The sequence below is a fragment of the Sus scrofa genome, chromosome 1 (genome assembly GCF_054392235.1).
Source record: "Sus scrofa isolate SSC_HxYL_T2T_F1_AM1 chromosome 1, Sscrofa_HxYL_maternal_Yorkshire_Landrace_v2.0, whole genome shotgun sequence".
Lineage (NCBI taxonomy): Eukaryota > Metazoa > Chordata > Mammalia > Artiodactyla > Suidae > Sus > Sus scrofa.
Window position 1 is genome coordinate 103592078 of NC_139383.1, and position 14431 is coordinate 103606508.

The window sequence follows — 14431 nt, forward strand, 5'->3', positions numbered from 1 at the left end:
TTCAGAGATGTGAAAAATGACATGACCTACCTTTGTACTTTGAACTATACCTTGCTTGTATGCCTTTTATCTGGCTCTCAAGCCTTGTAGGGGCATGATTATCTTGCAGCTCCTTGCAGTATCTCTGGTGTGGCCTGGGAGAGGGAGGGAGTATCATTATAGTCATTTTACAGGTTAGGCATAGGGTTGTCTAATGCACAAAATGACAGCCCATCTGGCAGCCAGTCAGTTATTTGGTGATATCAGAGGAACATTTATTCTTGCCTACATTTAGTGGCATTGCCCATGCAAGGCACAGACCTGTCCTCAAAACTTTTATCTTGGTTGGAAAAACAGGTTTTAGAGGGAAAAAGGTATATTCGTAAAAAGGGGAAAAGGAAAGGGCTATGTTAAACAGGTAATAAATGTGCGGCAATTCTCAAGAGAATATTATTTTTGATCTCACCCTCATACCATTTCTGTGTCTGTGCTCCATGTACTTTGTAAACATCTCCTTTCTGATATTTCCATACATTAGATGTAGTTCAAAGTTTGCATGCCAGTCTCTCACTGGGTTATGAATTCTGAGTTTGAATCTCTAGTTGCTGCCATCATGTCTGAGATAGTTCATGCTACATAATTATTTGCTGAATGACTGCAAGATGCTGGCATTGGAGATTGTTTAGGACTAAGAGACCTGTGTTGTGTGCATTCCTATCAGCTACTCAGATTATCTCTTTATTTTCTCAAGGTTCCCAGGGCTCTGGGAATAGGTATCTTAAACTCTACTCAAGGTCTTTAAGAAAAACCACTTGCAAACCCCCTTAAACCATTTCTGTCCTATATTGTCCTATAATGTAGACATGCCCCTGAGGGGTTCCATTTCTCAGTTGCCCGAGGTTGCAAATGAGTGGCCTGAATAGGTCCCCTTTGCAATCCGAAAACAAACAGCCAAATTAAAATACCACCATATTTTGTATGAACTGAAGATATTCCATTTTATTCTTTCCACTATCCTGAATAGAGAACTGCATGCCAACGTCATCTCAAGGTGTCTTTCCCGTCATCAATTGTCCAATTTTTGTGAATAACTAGAAAATGCACATACGCATCTGAAGGCATACGTGTCGCTTAACAAAAAAATAACCCCCTGAAATGTAATTACCAGATTAAAAAAAAAAATGCACCCAGTTTCAGAGCCTATCACATCTCCCGCCTCGGAACACAGCTCCCCCAACACTGCTCCTGTTGTGTCAGATAGCGGCAGTGTTGAGCCCCGGAGCCGGCGCCTAGTCCGCCGCGGTCCCCGCGGCCGCCCAGTTTCCGCGGCGGACTCGGGCGCGCAGAGACACTGGGCCTCGAGGGCGCTGGGGAAGCAAGAAGGGCGCGGGGGGCGACGAGGGGTCCCCGATCCGCCTCCACGAACTGTGTTCCTTCTCCCGCTCAAGATCCCCACTCTTCCCAATTGATCGAAATTCACAAAAATTCACTGAGGGAGGGTGAAGGGAGAGGTGGCTTGTTGGTTACTGGTTGTGCCACCCCCGGCGCAAGTAGGAAAGCGGCCCCCGGCCGGTTGGGCAAGAGGTGTGGGAGCCCGCGCCCCCTCCGAAGCAGATCGCGGGGTGGCGGTCCCCGCTCAGCTCCGCCGCGCGGCCGCTCCGATCCTCCCCCTCCCCCGCCCGCGCCCTCCCCCTTCCTTTCACTAGGACTCCGGGACTCGGGAGAGGGCGCGGGAGGCAGGCACTTGGGCCCGACCCCACTCCAGCGCTCGCCGGGGACGGGGGCGGGTGGCGAGGGGACGCGACGGGGGCGCGGGGCGGGCGCGGTCATGGAGCGGCGGCGGCGGCGACGGCGGCAGCAGTAGCGACCGCGGGCGAACGAGCCGGCGGGCAGGGCCGCCCGGCGCCGCGGAACGAACTGCACAGCTCAGCAAAAGCGCCCTCGCCCTCCGCGCGCTGCCTCCTGCGAACCCATAGCCGGCAACATTTTTTAAGGCTCCAATCCATCCTTTGAAGAAAAGAAAAAAAAATAGCATTGATTGGAGAGACGGGGATATATATAATTGGGGGGGGGGGGCCCTTCTGCTAAAATTAGCCGGGCTTGCGGCGCGCGGTGTGCGAGTGTGTGCGTGCGTGTGTGTGTGTGTGTGTGTGTGAATGTGATTACTCCAGGACTCCTCGGGCTCCGGAGACGCCATTTTCCCCCTTGATATCTCTCTCCGTAAATCGGTGGCGCGGCGGAGGCGGCCGCGCCGGGCGGGAAGCGCTGGGCCGTTCTGGGCGCCCGCCGCTCGCCTCCGCCTCCGCGCGCCCGGGGGCCCCGGCGCCCCCCGAGCGAGGGCGGCCAGCCCGCTGCTCGCCGTGTGACAGATGCTCATCGCCATGGAGTTGCCGCAGCAGCACCTTCGGGGGCTCGGGCGAGCTACGGGAGCCGGGATCTGAGCGAGCGCTGGGGCCAGCGGAGCCGGAGCCGCCGGGACGTGGGTGAGCACGCGCGGCGACCTTGGTCCGGGAGCCGGGCGCCGAGCCTCCCGCCGTACCGCGGGCCCCCGCACGCCCGGGGTCGGGGGCGGTGTGTGTTCTCTGCATGCAAAAGTTAACGTTGCCTCGCTGGGGCTTTGACTTTGCACCGGGCGGGAAGGGGAGTCGGGGCCGAAGGGGCGGGATGCAGGTCCCGGCGAGGCTGCCGAGGATGGGCGCAATTCCGGCCCGTCGGCTGTGGGCAGTGATGCTGGCTCATTTGGAGTGGCTCGTTGGTGGCGGCGAGGGTGGCAGCATCGGGCTGGAGGTCTGGGACCTTACTGAGCTTGGCCTAATCTGATCTCCCCCACCCCCTGCCGCCGCCGCCGCCGCAGCCTTTTGCACCCTCCCTCGGTCCGGCAGCCGGCTGCTGGAGCTGGCGGGTTTGGCTTTGGTGGAGTGGACTCGAGAGGGGGAGGGGGTAAGGAAAGGGGTGGGAAGGCGGCAGGATATTTCCCCCCCCCTTTGTAACTTGCAGGTTAAGTGGAGCTAGAGAGCTACATTGTATATAGCTGAATTTTTTTGGGGGGTGGGGGGGGAGAATATATCAGAATCTAACGTGTCGTTGATAGAAAGAAGAACAGGGAAGAAGTGGTCCAGCCGGCGAAGGTTGGTGTGTGCTTGTGTCGTGGCTCTGTGTTAGTCTTTTCCTTAAAATCTTAATCAATGGATTTGAGTCTCTTTCTCCTGCTCTCTGGTTTTGGGACTCTGAAAAGACAGGAATTCCCTTAAAAGCAGGCGAATGCCTTTTTTGAAAGCACGCATTGTGTGTGTTTCTAGAGGAGTCGTGGGCTTGGGAATTAACGACAGGCTTCCCCGTTCGGTGGTTTCCAGTGGGAAATAACTCCTGAAAGGGAACCCTTCAGTATCGATTTATTGTTTTTGTCTTTCAAACCACTATCTCTTTGACTAAAATACTGTCCGAGAAGTTCCACAGAGACAAAGTCAGGTAAACTGGACTGGGCAGATCTTTAGCAAGATGGTGATAATGCTGATGCTGTTTTTGGTGTCTGTTTGTGATGGAAGCATTGTTGGGTAATAGCAATTTCTGATCGGTAGAGCATGCTGGCTCTACAAAAATAAGTAACTACCGAAATGCTGTCTTCCAGTCCCCATCCCCTACACGCGGCAACACCCCTCCTCCCACGACCCACACCAGTTACAATTCTGAAATAAGATCCAAGTGGAAATATTTTCCTTGGAGATCGGAAAGTTGTGCCAGTGGAAGTACGAGGTGAGGCTAGAGAGACTGGGAATGTGGGGAGAGGGCTCTATTGACCCTCGATGCTGCATTTATTCTTTAGGTGTGTCTTTGTGGGTTCTGAGGGTGTGTGTATTGGTCTAAGAGGACTGTTGAGGGAAGGATTTCCGATTTGTTTCCGCTTCAAATAAACTGTCCTGATAATCTCATGGTTGACATCTAATGCTAAAAGGCCAATTTGTGAGTCTATCCCTGCAGAAGCTCTCCTCCCAAAGGGCAGTTTATTTTGGAATTCTACCACAGCTACTTTTCCTTCTAAACCTCCTCTTTCCCCTCCACCACTAACCACACCTTTTTCCCTAAAGTTAGTTGGAGTCCATAGGCTGTATAGAAATACTAATATTACTTGTTTTTCTCTGACATTATTTTTTTCATTCCTTTATTCTTCAATCCTCTTTTTAATCTTTTCTGGTAAGTTTGTGCAAAAAAAACCTAACTTCATAAAGTTGCTGTTGCCAAAACTATCTGGAAGGGCCCCTCCCCATCTCTTACCATCCTGTAGTTTGCACAGGTAAATCTGATGTGCCTGTCCAAATCCATCCTAATCAGCAAAACTTGTGTATGAGAGAGCGTGGGCGGGTGCGTGGGCGCGCGCTCACACACACGTTTTGGAGGGTCAGGAATCGGCTAGGAAAGAGGGGCATGGAGAGGAGAGGAGGGATGTTGTTCTGTGTTGGCCACATCTGCACCACTGGGGCGGACCTGGACGGTCTGGGAGTTTCCTTCATACACCTCTGGGAGTTTCCTTCATACACCTCAGTTGGAGGTTGTCTGGCTGAGTTGAGGAGGCGGGACCAACTGGCCAGGGGCGTGTGAGGGAGGAGAAAGTTTGTAGCACTTTAAAATGTAGCCAGTTTACAATCCCATGTCACTGCCTCCCCTTTCTCCTGCTTTCTGTGGCTTCCAGCAGCCCAAGACTCCTGGAGGGGGGGCGTGATCTCTTTTGCCCTGACTTGGAAGTCCCACATTTCAGTTAAGTTGAAGATAGTGTTTTCCTCTGTAGTGAATTGCATTGCCTGTTATCGATGAAGACAGATCCCAAGAGTTTGATTATGCACAGAGTATTTGCAAACTTTAGGGGTTGTAGCCTGAGAATTTAGAAGACCAGGTAGTCAGAAAGTGCTGCTTTGCATACCGTGTTCAGTGCCCTAATAAGAAAAAAAAAAAAAAAAAGTCTAGTCTTGGGAAGTTGAATTGGTGTTAGAGCTGGGCTCTGGGAGCTGCTAGCCACTACAGTAACCTGAGCTGGGCTGAGGGAGGAGGTGGTGAGCAAAGGCGACCAGAGCCAAAGGGGAAACAGACTTGTCTCTCTTAGCAGGGAAAATAGATGTGTCACTGGAATAAACAAACTGGAGGTGGGGGAGGGGATAGCTTGTAGTGAACATAAGGAGGAGTGGCTGAGAGGCAGTGATGTGGTTAGGAAGGAGGCCACTTACAGCTTGGGAGAAAATATCAACTGCCTTATATGTTCACGGATGGGTTAGGCAAATGAAGGGGTGTAATCCAATCTTTTGTATTTTAACACCAGAACATCACATAGGAAGGTGCTGCTGGCAGGCCCAGTTCTGGACCTCACACAGGGGTATCCCTGAGTGAGCCAAGGAGCCCCTTGGTGCCTGGAGGGCTTATGTGTGCATTATTCATGGCAAGCTACTTTGTAAGTCACCTGACCTAAATGAGGACTGTTTGGGGGGGGGGCCAGTGGAGAGAAAATGGTGCTTGAAATCTTTGTAGAAAATTTAGTTGACAGTGGTCATTGAGGAGAGACAGGGGTTTGCTGAAGAAGAAATAAATAGGCACTTTCTCCTGGATTCCTGATTCCATTTCTGCAGTTATCTTGACTTTCAATTCCATTAGAAGCCGAATCAATACTTCTTTGGCACAAAAATGCACCTCTAAGGAGAGGAGAGTTCTTTCAACCTGGTCATTATTTTTAGTTGTACTTCAGTCTCTGAAGTACAACTCTGAAGCTCTGAAGCTTCTATATCATATGCAAGAGGAGGAAGATGAGAAGTGGCTAGATGATGGGGCAGCCTTTCTGAATTCTTGTAGAGGCACTGAAACTTGGCTGGGCCTCAGCCACCCAGAATGCCAGTTTTTTCCTTTGGAGACTTGAAGTTTTAATTGAAACCAGAAAGCTATTGAGAGTGGACCTGGCCAAGGAAACCTTGTTTTCTCTGCTGCCAGGAATGAGAACTAAATCATTTTTTTGCTGATGGCATTTGAAGTTGCATCAGTTTTGCCCCTGTTAGAGAAATGGGGTAAATTGTTATTAACACATTAACATTGTCAGGAGCTAGAGTGCCTGAAAGAAATGGGGTGATATTATTGACTTTGCTCAGGGACCCAGTGTGTGGCAGAGGTCTAGTGGGGGTGGGGGACAGGGGGCTGCTCTTGTCCTGGAGGGGTAGCAGCACTACCCTGAGACAAGGAGGCTCGTAGAGTCCTTGCCACATACCACTATGCTTGGTCCTTGGGTTCCTGCAAAGAAAGGAATAGAACAGTCCAATCCTATTGCCATCTTATGGGATATTATGAAACCTGGTGAGTTTCCCAAAATGTCTTGGGCCAGGATTAAGAAGCACAACTATCAGACTTACTGCCATACATTTGAGCTTCTTTTAGGGCTGTTTCTAAAGGAAATCTGGTGTTTCCCAAAGTCTTCATGAAGCTGCAGACACTTTGGGCAGACAAATACTTGATAAGTGCAGAAAAGTAAATACCAAGATGCCCACAGCATGTACTACTTCATGAATGCAGGGGGAAGATGCCAACATTCTAGTTTGGTTCTGAGTATGCATTTCCATTTTCAGTTAGCCTTCTGTTAGATTCTAATGCCCTTTAGACATACCACATTGGGGCAATATCAAATTTTGGGGGAATCTGGTGACCTTAGATGACTGAGTCCAAGTTAGTGGCCCTTACATTTCTCTTCTGGAAGTTTTAGAGTCAGATCAGAACAGCTTCCCTTTCTGAGTTGGTTTTTTACCCCCTTAGAGGGTAACCTCAAAGGGTGAGGAAACATTATTTTCAGTGGCCTTTGGATTGCTGTCAACTGCAGTTGATTTGCTATCCAGTTCATAGCAAATGATGCCAGGGTCAAGTGGAGAACATGAGCAGCCCTGAAGTCCACAGGATCCTTTGGGAGGAAGCAGCCATCCCTCTCCAGGAGCTGGTGATGGATTTTGACCGGCAGACCCCTGAAAAATAACTACAGGCAAAGTCGACTGAACTGACCACCTCCCACCCCTACTTACACCACACACAGGCAGAGGTTTCACCATTCTAGTGATGGGGAGGGAGAGATAAGACATTCAGAACTTTGCCAGCTTGGAAAAAGATTTCTCTGACCCAGCTTATCTTTTGCCATCAAAACATACTTCTTTTTATATGCATGGCACTTTGTTGTTTTCAAAAATATCTTTCTATCACCTCTGCCCCCTTGATTTTCTGAGGAGGGAGATCAGATGAGCATTTTATCCGCATTTGGAAGATGAGGCCATTGAAGTGCTGACTTGCTGAAATGACTCAAGTTGGTGGCCCACCTGGGGCCAGATGGCTGTGTTAAAGTGTGAAGAGCATCACACCTGAAGTGACAAGATCTGCTTTGAATCTTGTCCCTCCTATTTCTCTGCTAAATGTCCCTGGACAAGTTCTTTAACCTCTTTGAGCCTCAGTACACTAATCAGTAAAATAGGGATAAAGATGCTTACCCTGCCTACTTCACAGGGGTTCTGAGGATTAAATACTACCAGATAATTTCCGTAATTGAACTCTGAGAGGATTTCCATGCTGCCTCCTGGAAACTGGTGTTGGATTATTATCACCAGAGCCTGGAGATTAATAAACTCTTGGTCTGATCAGAAATGCCTATAGGGGCCCCTTGTGTTCCAAGACAGTCCAGGAAGAGTTGTTTTATACTCTTGAGCTGACCAAAGGGGAAGGGGGAACAACATATGCACAGTGTATATATTTTAAATCAGTTGAATTATTGAATGCCTACTATGCATATATTACATAAGATTCAAAATCTTCAATAGTACCTAGTTAGGACTTAAGGATGTATTGGTGTTCAGGAAATGCTCTTTGAGTTAAGAATGAGAGGGAGGAAAGGAAAAAGACATGGAGACACACAGAGAGGGGAGGTAAGGGGTAGTGAGTGCGACGGGGAGGATTTTCTTCAGGGAGCCACAGTGGCCAAGCAGTGACATTCAAGATAGAATTTGCACCCTCTCTAAAGAATAGAACTGATAGCAAGCTTGCCTCTGTCCTGAAAAACCCAGCAAACTGTCTCTAATCAAGGAAGTTCTTCACAGTCCATTTGCTCTCTGACTCTTCCCTGTTGCTCCTCTTTCTCTTTCGCATGATTCTTGCCTTGCCCTGTCCAGGTGCCTGAACCAGGCACCTTGCAGTGTTCTTGAATGAATGTCATTTTATGCAGCACATGCAGACCTCTGCTCCCATCAGATTAGTTTCCTCATGGACCTGGGCGCTCTATACACTTGTCTGCCTCCATACCTCTTCTTGTTCTGTGTCACCGCCTGCTCTCTGGAAGGTGCCCTGATCAGTCCTTTTTAGACAGAATATCTGCCTCTTAGGACACCTGACCTGCTCTCAACTCTTCACTACCTTTTCCAGAGCGCTTGAGGAGGAAAGCATTGGCCCAGCATGTGAATGGTGCTGTTTTGCTGTTCATTGACTGTGAGTCCTTGAAGAATGGGGCCTGGTTTGTCCCACAAAGGCTGACTTATGAATGATTTTCTGTTGCATGAATGAATCACAGAATTTATGCAGAGATAGAACATTAAGAGTGAATGTTGTTTAAGATACACTAAAGTGCTACATGGTGAAGCAACACAACAAGGACCTCTTAGATAAAGTGAATAATAAGCACTTACGTTAATGGCTTTTTCTTTTTTAGACCATCTTTCAGGGGCGATCACCCTCTCTCAGTTTCTCCCTCAAAGCCTAAGAGTTAATGATGTTTTGCCACATGTACATTCTATCAGTCACTGATTCACTCATTCATTCAGTCATCAATTATTTATTAAGTACCTACTAGAGTCTCATCACCACTCTAGTACACATGGCTCTTGACTTTCTTTGCAATTTCCAATTGCATTTTTTGTCCACCACATTCATTTCGGCACTTAACTGTGCAATCTTCTTCTTCATTACTTAAGTCCAAGTGCTTCCCACTTCTCAGTGACTGAGTGGGCCTGGCTGCAGTGGAAAAGAAGGCTGAGCAGAGAAATGCACTCAGAGGAGACAGTTTCAGGGACAGGCTCTTGAGAGGCAGGCTGCAGGCTGTGATGGCCTCCCGTCAGCATGTGGTGTCAGATGAGCCACACTGCTGTAGCGGCAGTCATGGAAAAGAGAAAGAGTTTGGACTGATGTGAAGGGAGGGTCCCTTCTGAAATTCTGTGATTCTATAGATAGAAGTGTCCCAGGAGTTTTAAAAGTTTCTTTAAGCTCAGAGCTCCTCAACCCATTTAATGGCACCCCAACAACTGTCCAGACCACTCCCACTGAGGATTTGTGAACTTTGCTAAGTGTTTGCTGTGGTGATGAGTTGCAGAAGGGGAGCTAGAAGCAGAAGAAACTCCCTTTTGAGAACTAAAGAGTCAAATGTGGAAACAGGGAAAGGAGAAGAGGGAATGGTGAGTTCAGTGTAAAGAAATACCGGAGGAATACTGTGGAAGGAAGAGAAGGGTCGATTCTCTACATCTTTTGAAAACTGCCTCCCCTTTGGTGAAATGACTGAGTTGAGACAAGGAAAACGAAGCAAAGACAGCTTCGGGAAAATCTAGACTGTATTTTCTATCTGGGCATTGCTACTGTGGCATTTGGAGTCTCTGCTGTGGTTACTTCACATTCACATGGACTTCATGGATTTCTAGGGGAGTTAGGCTCTATTTCCTTGTTGTAGATTCTATTGGGCATGAAGAATAGGTCCATGACTGTGCTCCCGGGATATCTACTCAGTCCCCACTGCGAGTTCACCCTTTCCTGGCCTATGTTCAGTAACAACTAATGAGTTGCTTTGTGTGCATTTTGGCAATGAAAGGGAGTGACCTGCAATTTGTCCAAAGCCAAAGGCTTCTGTGATTTGGGTTGGGGTGGGACCAGGAGAGTTGTGCTTTGACCCAAAGCCCTGTGAATGGTCAGTGGGTGTTCTGAGTCACCTAGGAGCACACCGGTTGGGTATTGAGGAAGAGTGAAGCTCTATAAGCACCTGAGATGCTGCAGTTACTTTTACTCTAGGATTTGGGGTAGGGAAAAAAAAAAAGGAGCAAGATGATTAGCCTAATCAGGCTAGTAATGAAGCAACTTCTTCATTATGCCTTTAATCCACCAAAGATTTGCTATTCTATCATTGGCGAGAAGCTGCTTGGGATTTGAACTTGAGAAAGGAGTGGATACTGGAGATGCCGAATTAAATGAATCTAATGTAGAAGCCTGAGAACTCTCATCAGAGGCAATTGGGGCACAGCTGTTGTAGCAAAATAATGAAATCTTGGTGGCAAGTCCCTTGCAGTTGGTCTGTGACCTATTGTTTTTTGAGCAATGAGAGCTTTGCTTTTTTAAAAAAAGAGTATTGATTCCTAATGGTGACTAAAAATGATGATTTGATGTGAAAGCCCTGTGGGCCTTCTCTCTGCTCATTATTTTGTCCTCTGGAACTTGATTACAGTGTGTTTTTTTTTGTTCCGAAAATGTTTATTGAGGTCTCAGCACTGCAGCTTGTGCCCCTGTTCTTGGCACTGTTGGGTGAGAAAGATCTGGTATGAGATATGGCTTTTGCCCTTGAGAATGGACAGTATATCTGGAGAGACAGCTTAGCTCAAATGTACAGCCAAAGTGGGAGAATGATCTAAGTGGAATTATGGTATTTGGGTGATCAGGGCTAAAGTGCAGTCAGGGAAGGCTTCGAGGAGGACATGGTTTGTGTTTGATAGTGGACCTGGAATAAGGGAACATTCACAGTGGGCACAGTAGCTTTGGCACAAGATCAGGGATGGGTCAGAGTTTGAATGTGAATTTGGAATTGCTACATGGAAACCAGTGCTAATCATGAACATGTGCTGCATCTGGCAGGAGCAGGGAGGCCCTGATGCTAAGGTCCAGCTGGCACAGGTCAGCCATAGCTGGCACCTTGCTAGTCTGAGGTCTTCTGATAACAGTGGGAAGGATAGAACCCAGGGTCCTCTAAGTTGGGCCTAGTCTTAGTCTTCCAGAGCTTTCATTCAAACTCATCAATTTTCAACCTTCTGAATTAAGCAGGTTTGGTTTGCTCATTGACTTTTAAACAGGAGTATGAAAGACACTGATGGGTGCTGGGGGATCCCCCAGAGCTGGAGAGGAGGTTGTCTCTGTTCTCAATCTGATGGGAGACTCCAGAAGAACTCATGAAAACTAGTGGAGGGGTTTCAGATGATGGTCATCTAGGGCTCTGTGGAGTGTCAGTTAGTGAGACAGATGGGCTGGGGTCCTGTGGGGAACAAGCTTAGGCTACATTTCCCCTGAGCTGAAAAGGGAGCCATGACCAGAGGTTTCAGTGTAAGGAGAGTAGGTGTGAGAAGCAGAAGTGAATGCCAAGCAGAGGAATTCTGCTCATACCACACATGAGAGAATCTTGACTGTCCTGCTGGTCAGCCACTAGCTCTGGAGTGCAAAAGAGGCACCTTTAGGACAAAAAAATAAAAACAACACATAAGCATTCAGAATGGGGATCAGCCACTTTGGGGAACAAAGAAGCTCTGTGATAGGGGTACTCATTTCCAGAGTTTAAAGCGTAATTGGAGAAGGGCATACATGTTTCAGTTACAATGCAATATTTAAATGGCAGTTCAAGGTAGCTAAAGGAGAAATATCATAAAGACAGGAAATGGAGCTAGTATTTGTTTAGCTCCCTGGTATGCCTAGCATCTCCTTTGTGGCAGAAGCACAAATATGTAAGTGTCAGATTACACTCTAAATGACAAAGCAATTGCTGAATCAGATGGTGAAGTCTAGGAATTTGAATTAAGACTGAATTGGTAGTGGGGTGAAACTAGAGGGCCTTGAAAGAAAGGCTAGGAATTAATATTATCTGCTAGATTATTCAGTTTAGCCACATTGCCTTCAGATAAGTCTACCATTTTCATCCCGTTTACACATGGCTTGGTGGAGGATCAGAATTTAAGTGACTACTGATGCTGGATATTTAAAGTCTGGTGGCATTATGGTTCAGTGGAAAGCAAATGACATTTGGAGTCAGACAGAACTGCCTCTGTGATTTCAACAAATTTCTCAACTTCAGTTTCCTTTTTGTAAAATGGGCACATCTCAGAGTTAAAGAATAAACTCAAAGTACCTGTTAACACACTAGATTCCTTTTCAAAGTTAAGATCATTTTACCATATGGATTGGTCTAATCTATTTGGACAGGAAGTATTATGATTACAGTTACTTCTTATAGGCCAACCCTATGTATTTGAACTAGCAGGTGCTAGTCTGCATATATTATTTACTTTGTTCTTTGTAAGAATCTGTGAAGAGAGTAGGAGGGCAGATGAAAAAACTGATGCCCAAAGAATTTAAGGGATATGGCAAGTTTGATGGCAGACTGGTTTGAGAGCCCATATCTTTAGAAGTAGCTAGAAGCTTTTGGCTGAAGGCTGGCATCACTTTGTGTTTTGGAAAAACCATGGTATAAAAGTGAAAGCACAGGCTCCAGAATCATGTAAGCCTGAATTTTATTGTGCATCTGACACAGGTAGTATATGCCCTTGAGCAAATTATTGGCCTCCCTGGATCATTATTTGCACATTTGTAAAATGAGGACAGGTTTCTGTATCACAAGGGTGTTGTCTGGATTAAATTGATAATGTCAGTAAAGGCTATTTGTTGTGTTAACCCCCTCCCTCTCGACAACTGTGTGCTTCTCTTGACCCCATGGAGAAATGCAGAAAATGATAGTGCTCCAAAGCCAGAGCTCTACCTGAGAACTTGAGGGTTGGGCCAGCCAGTGCTGTCGAGACCTTTCCCTGGGGCACAGGACCCAAGGCTCATGCTGTTGTGTTGTGTTATCGGTTCCCAGAGGAGGCAGCTAGACCCAGAACTGTTGGTTAATGGTGCTCAGCCTCAGACCTCAGAAGCTTGATTTTGCTTTTCTCCCTATGACAGAGATCCCTGAGCTCAGGGACCGAACCTCAGTTTTGTGTTAGGCTCAGCCAGGCAGAGCTACAGAACCAGTAGAACCTATGAAAATGGTCAAGTACCAGCTTTGTCTTTGAACAGCTTCTGGTTGTCAAGTTGAGGGGAGAAGGCTTAGCACCTGAGAATGTCAGAGCTGGAGGGGCCACAGAGTTCACTTCATCACATCCCCCATTCTCTCCATGAAGATGGGGAGACACAGAGAGAGAAAGGAACTTACCCAAGTCCACCCAGCTCCAAGTGGCAGAGCAGGGAATTGAATCTGGAGTTCATGACTGAACTAAGTCTTATTTTCTTCACAAGACAAATTGGAACTAAGAAGAAAGCAATACCCAAGCAACATCAAAACATTCCAGTTAGTAGGCACAAATTAAACCACCTATATGTGCTTCCCATTGTATAGGGAGATGGAGAAGTTTTGTTCTCCAACCCCCAGCCCTCAGGCTTTACTTGGGATCTGTGAAGAGAAGGTAATGTTTAGCCAAATGCCAGTGTGGGTGACACAAGATTTACCACAAGATTTAAATGCCCACTAAGATGATCCCAACATGATCTTTCATAAATATCTTATTTAATCTTCACAGAATAACCCTTGAGGTAGGATTATCACCCAATTTCCTATTGAAACTTGAACAGTTTAAATATATTTTCCAATTACTAAGAGGGAAAGAGAACATCAAATTCGTGCTACTGTGGTTTCTCTTTTCAAGGGGCAGCATGGCTTGGACACTTGGTGTTGGACATTTCCTGAGTGTGTTCATTGTGCTTTGAGCTATGATAGAGACCTTCCTTATGGAGTTCTGATCTAATGGGAGAGATAACTAAGTAAATGAAACATTGCAATACAGTTTGCCGAATGCTTTGATTGCAGAATGCCCATGGAATTAAGAATGAGACCATCTGTGTGCATGAGTATGTATGTGTTTGTACATGTGTACACACAAGGGGAGAGGAGAAAAGGAAGGCCCAGCCAGTCTTCATGAAGGAGGTGAAACTTGTCCCAATTCTTGAAGGATGACTTAGAGATAACCAGGTGGAGAAAGGAGAGAGGACAGGCCAGCCAGAAGAATTAGCAGGGAAGTATGTGAAGTACTGAAAATCAGTGGGATTTGGGAGTTGCTGTTGGGAAGTGTGCTGGGTGCAGTACTCAGAAAACGCTGCTTGGAGGAGGTGAGCTATGACCAGGAAGGTACCAAACAGGTGTATAACATAAAAAAGCCACTGAGTCTGATCTTCATTCTTTTCTGGAGACCAGTGCTATGTTTGCAGTGTCAGAGGGCTATGTGCATACAGAGCTGCCCTTGCTCTTGCTGATTGACAGCTGGTAAGGATTGGGTGGTTTGATCACTTTATCATTGTTTATGAAGCATTTATTCCAGGTGTTCCTGTAGCAGGTAGAATTTCAGAGACACATCACTCAAGAGTCAGGGGCACCTGAATCAAATGGTGCCTGACTGGTCTCATTCAGTATTCA

At 47.0% G+C, this 14431-nt stretch overlaps 1 protein-coding gene across 5 annotated transcripts in view; it reads left to right on the forward strand.

Moving 5' to 3' along the window:
• Positions 1-2346: 2346 nt before the first annotated feature.
• SETBP1 (SET binding protein 1) overlaps positions 2347-14431 on the forward strand; it is a 370608-nt gene continuing 358523 nt past the window's right edge. For 3 of the 5 annotated variants that reach the window (XR_014808088.1, XM_021092436.2, XM_021092441.2), the window contains exon 1: positions 2347-2462. The gene's annotated coding sequence lies outside the window, so the exon portion shown is untranslated. Of the gene's footprint in view, positions 2463-2965; positions 3108-14431 lie in introns of those variants that run through there. The other 2 variants (XM_084964821.1, XM_084964832.1) reach the window with 1 other exon arrangement.